General features: G+C 52.1%; 1 pseudogene; it reads right to left on the bottom strand.

Moving 5' to 3' along the window:
- Window positions 1-1,521: 1,521 nt before the first annotated feature.
- LOC102245103 lies at window positions 1,522-2,295 on the bottom strand (annotated as a pseudogene).
- Window positions 2,296-5,731: the final 3,436 nt, after the last annotated feature.

The following is a 5,731-nucleotide window of genomic DNA, read 5'->3' as shown; positions in this document are numbered from 1 at the left end:
GGGCGGGGGGGACGACCGTTTCTTACCCTGTGGAGGGAGGCAGTTGGATTTTGCCGCTTCCAAAAATGCATAGCACTGAGGTGGACTGGATTATGTATGTGCACACCACACACATACATAATCCCACTAGTGCCAAAAAGGGCAAACATAAAGGGTTTATTATAAAATAATTTATGAGCTAAGCACACAATGATCTCCCGAGCCTCATGTTCTACATAGAGACCTGTGCTTAAGAAAGCTCTTCAGTCGGCTGGGGTGGCTGAGGTTGAGCGTCCACCCGTGACCCAGGAGGTCACGGTTGGATTCCTCATAAGGGCACATGCCGGGTTGGGGGCTGGATCCCCAGTAGGGGGCGTGCAATCGATGATTCTCTCTCATCATTGATATTTCTATCTCTCTCCCTCTCCCTTCCTCTTTCTGAAATCAATAAAAATATATTTTAAAAAAAATAAAGTTCTTCAGTAAAGAGGGATTCCACCCTCCTCTCCTCCCCCATCCAATGCTCTCTCTAGAGGAAAAGGGGTCAGAGAATATATGCAGCCTTGGAGCATGAAAGCAACCTGGCCAGGAAGTGGTCTTGTTAGGATGGGGAGCCCCCAGGGCCCCATCACCGGTACCACCCTGTTCTTCCTTTGTGCTAACTCAGAACCTGTAGGGCAGCGATTTCCCACCTTTTTCATCTCATGGTGCACATAAACTAAATTACTAAAATTCTGCAGGACACCAAAAAATATATGTTTGCCCATCTGACAAAATAGGTATTTTTTTTTTACCTGAGAGAATTCTTTTTTAGTCGAGCAAACAGAGCAGAGCAGAGCGTGCAAGGCTCTGCCTTCTGCCCACAGCTGCTCCGCACAGGCTGCCGCCCTCATGCCTCGGTCCCAAGGCCGGCTAGTCCTGGGGTCCCTCTTGGGCGGCAGGGGCAGGAGGAACGGGGACATGGGCTGGGGGGCCCTACAGAGCATCACTGGCCTCTCCCCCCCACCCCCACGCTGAACTGCCAACAGCCAAGATCCAGTGGAGGGGAGACAGGAGGAATGTAAGATAACCTGCCCTGAAACAACACGACCAAGAGGAACCCTGGTCTGCAGCCCAAGGCCTGGGAGGAGCGCCATCTCCCTGGCGACTTCTCAGAGCGGCAGAGCCGGGGAGGTGGGGCCGGGCGCAGAGAAGACAAGGAAAGGAAGCCCGGAGGAGACAGAGCAGCGTCCCCTCGGTGTGCTGAGCGGAGGAAGGAGTCCCAGGTGCTTCTCGACAAGCGGCACTTGTCCATCCAACAGGAAAACGGCGCGGGAAGCAGGCAGACGCCGGCTCCGGGGTCCACACTCCGCGTGGCCTGGCCTGGGCAGCGTCCCCTCTCCGGCTTCCAGCCAGCGTGCCCCGCACATGTGCGCACACAGGTGGACACACGCCGGCACACATGCCACTGTCTCTGCACACGTGCAGGCCGCCTGTCTGGCCATGCGGCTCGCCTCTCCTTCACACGGTTCTGTGCCCCGGCACCCCCACCGCTGGCCCGGCTCACCTCTCCTTCACATGGTTCTGTGCCCCTGCACCCCCACCGCTGGCCCCGTCCGTGCTGCCCCCACCGTGGCCCCCGCCGCTGCACAGCACCTCCGTGTGGTCGTCCATGACGGCGGTCTTTTGGGATCCAGGAGATTGAACTCCCTGGCGAAGAGGATGAAGTGGATGTCGAGGGTGTTCAAGTGTCCATGCAGCTCGAGCGCCAGGGTCTCCTTGAAGTGGGACGAGTAGATGTGGGCCAGCACGTGGAACAGGTACCTGCAGATCTTCTTCACCAGGGACTCGAAGGAGCTGGGGAACACGTCCTCGACCGTCACCAGCTTCTGCACAGAGCTCATGACCAAGTCGACGTGCTGGGGGGCAGTGCACTTGACCGTCTTCCCTCGCTCTCACACCAGTAGTACTGTGTACTGCACACAGCCATGGTCTGGCACGCCTCCCCGTGCAGAACTCGGAGATCGTGCTGCACTGCAGGTTGACGAGGTGGAAGGACGTGGTGGTGTTGCGGGGCAGCCACTCGTTGAGGTCGATCTCCCGGGGCAGCACCACCAGCTCCCTGAACTCGCAGTCGGTGATCCTGGACTTGGCATACTCTGGCTCCAGGTACACCTTCTTCTCCTCGGCCGCAGGCTTCTTCCCATTGGGCTTTGCTTTGGACTTCCTCCACGCTTTGCTACTTAGGAGCAGTGTCACCTAGTGACTCACGAACATGCCTGAGCACTAGCCTGGAGTGGCCATTACAGGAGCGGCCACACCAGCCACTGCCACCATCGTGGTCATCGCACAGGCCTGCACGCTTCCTGTCCACGAGACCCGTCCAATGTCACAGCCCCCGCTCACCAGGAGGGCTCACCAGTCGTCAGTGTGGCCCATCTGTGCTGAGCTAGACCATGTGCACAGGTGTGAGTGAGGCCTGCTGGGCCCACTGGAGGTGCTGTGGGGCTGCCCCCACATCGGCTAAGAAAGGAGTCTGGCTCTAGGAACACACAGAGCACTGGTGGGCTGGCCCCAGCTGAGGGGACACACCGAGTGCCAAGCGCCAGCCTGCCCCACAGCCCACGGGACGCGGCCCTAGGCACCTGGCTGGCATGGTCCCGCCCTCTGAGGAGCAGAAAATAGGTTTCATTTTGATTCATTCACACCAGATGGCTATTGTTGTGTTGGCTGTTGTCATTTTTTAGCTTGACAGTCAGAGGGAAGAGGTCAGTGCCCCTGACTAGTCAGGTATTGCATGTTTTACAAATTCTTGCGCACCCCAGTGTGCCTGCCACAGCACGCGGGTTGAAAATTACTGATATAGCCCTCGCCGGTTTGGCTCAGTGGATAGAGCATCGGCCTGCAGACTCAAGGGTCCCAGGTTCGATTCCGGTCAAGGGCATGTACCTTGGTTGCGGGCACATCCCCAGTAGGGAGTGTGCAGGAGGCAGCTGATCGATGTTTCTCTCTCATCAATGTTTCTAACTCTCTACCCCTCTCCCTTCCTCTCTGTAAAAAATCAATAAAATATATTTTTTTTAAAAAGAAAAGAAAATTGCTGATATAGGGAGGAGGTAAGAAACAGCCTTCAGGGCCAACCCAATTTGTCTTTTACCAACTCTTCATCAAGTAAAATGAAGGAGGTAGTAAAAACACCTCTTCAAAAATAACAATGTCAGGAACGATAAAGAAGGCTGAAAACTATACCAGATTAAATAAAACAAGACAAATATTATACCCAATCCTGGATGGGATGCTGGATCAGGAAAGTAAAATGGCTGTAAGAGGACATTTTTGGTACAACTGATAAAATCTGCATGTGGGTTATATATGGATAGTTTGTACCAACATTGAATCTTATAAAAGTGTACTGTTTGCGAAAGAGAATATCCTTATTCTTAAGAAATACACCCTGACGGATTTAGGGTCATGACATATGCAACCTGCTCTCCAGTGGCTCAGGACACGCACTGACACAGACACGTGTGAGGGGATGGGGTAGTGATTAGCAAGTATGAGGCAAATGCAGCCAAATGTCAGCAACTGGTGAACCCGAGTGAAGGCATCCTGGAGTTCTTCGTGCTATTCTGCAAGGTTGAAATTATCTCAAACTAAAAAGTTTTTTAAAAAATGAATGAAACTGATATACTTGTTAGTGTGGATTTATCTCCAACTATATCACTGGTAAGTCCAAAAGGCAAGATGCCGGAGAGTTTGCCTATAGTATGCACCCCACTGATGTCCAAATGGTTTTAAGAACATACAGGTCTGATCAGGCTGCACAAAGACATTAGGAATTCTTTCTTTGACACCCGGATAAGGGATCCTGGCAACTAGAGGCACCGACTCTTGCAGCTGTTTGATATTCGGTATTTGTGGTCTATTCCCAGAACTGTTTCTTGAAGTCACCTTGGATGTGGTTCTACGGGACTTGAGTCCTGTCATCCTGCTCCCTTTGCCAGAGAAGTTCTCCCAAGGCCATTGTTTCTCCTGATCAGTGGACTCTTGTTGAAAGTTCATTTTATGTTTGATACTGGTAAGTAATAAAAAGGTATCTAGAAACCTTTTGAACCTTAAGTCTAATTTTTATAGTTTTTAAATTTCTCTACAAACACTTTTAAGTCGCCTACAGAAATATCAGTCTTGTTTTTTCCTTTCCAATCCCTGTGACTTTTTATTTCTTTCCTTTTGAACTAGCTGGCACCTCCAGGAAAATAGAAATGGGGATGGTAGGTATCCCTAACACATTCCTCAACTAAGCGGAAAAGCTTTGAATAATTCACCACTAAGTATGATGTTTGCTAAAGACATAGGTTTTTTTATTTTTAGAGTTGTAATCACGAATGGATATTGAGTGTTGTCAGGTTTTTCTGACTTTTGAGATAATCATGGGATTTTTTTCTTCTTTATTCTGTTACTAGTGTCCCAGTGCACGGATTCATGCACATTGAAAGGAAATTAATGAGAAGAAATATTTTAATATCACTATTTGTGACTTGCTAATGAAAATAGGATTCCACCGAGTTTCCTATCTACCTACTCCAGGACTTCTGTGAGGATCAGATGAGATGAGGCACGGGAAAATGCTTCACAAACATTTGGTTAATGTTGTAATTTGTAAAATGTTTGCACCTGGCTATAAAGCAAGTCGTGTTCCTGGGCTGAAGAAACCCCAAGATGGCTAGTCGCTAGGGAGAGGAAGCCGGGAGTTGCTACATGACATCATTACCTGGCACCCACAGCCACCATTTCTGGGATGGGCTGGGCTGTGGGCCGTATTTTGTGCCATGGGGTCTTGGCAGCATTGGCTGCAATTTGATGGGATGTCGCTCTGGGGTGGTGGTGGGGCCTGTGTCCCTTGGGGGAAGCCAAGTATTGGTTGGTTGGCACCAGGTCCATGGTGCCGTTTCTTTTTAAATGGCCAGTGTGCATCATGGCAGCTACTGTGTTGAGTGTCTGCCCCCTGGTGGTCAGTGCACATCATAGCAACTGGTTGGATGGACACATACTTAGCCTGTTATATATATAGACTAGAGGCTCAGTGCATGAAATTCATGCATGGGTAGGGTCCACAGGCCTAGCCAACAATAAGGGCCAATCTGTGGGGCAACTGGTGGGGTGATCAGGGCCCCCGTTCACACCCGCCTTGGCCTGGTGCCACCCGCTTGCCAGCCCCGCCCCCCACTGCCACCGCTGGTCACCTCCCTCTGCGGAGCCACCTACAGGGCGATTGAGGGCCCCCACTTGCACCCGCCTTGGCTGGCCTGGCACCGCCTACTCACCAGCCCTGCCCTTCACCACTGCCAGTTGGGGCCTGTGGGCTGGGGGCAGCTCCTGCATTGAGTGTCTGTCCCCTGGTGGTGAGTGCATGTCATAGCGACCAGTCATTTGGCCGGTTGTTCCGCCGTTTGGTTGATTTGCATATTAGCCTTTTATTATATAGAACTAGAGGCCTGGTGCACAAAAATTTGTGCACTGGCGGGGGGGGGTGTGTCCCTCAGCCCCACTTGTGCCCTTTCACAGTGCTAGGAGGCCTCGCTGCTCCGCTGATCCCGGTGCTGGGAGGCATATTACCCTTTTACTATATAGGATAGAGGCCTGGTGCATGGGTGGGGGCCGGCTGGTTTGCCCTGAAGGGTGTCCTGGATCAGGGTGGGGGTCCCCACTGGGGTGCCTGGCCAGTCTGGGTGAGGGACTGAGGGCCGTTTTCAGGCTGGTGGGTGACTGAAGC

The sequence above is a fragment of the Myotis brandtii genome, unplaced genomic scaffold (assembly GCF_000412655.1).
Source record: "Myotis brandtii unplaced genomic scaffold, ASM41265v1 scaffold182, whole genome shotgun sequence".
Taxonomy (NCBI): Eukaryota; Metazoa; Chordata; class Mammalia; order Chiroptera; family Vespertilionidae; genus Myotis; species Myotis brandtii.
Note: the sequence above shows the minus strand (reverse complement) of the source record. Positions and strands in the feature narration are given on the sequence as shown.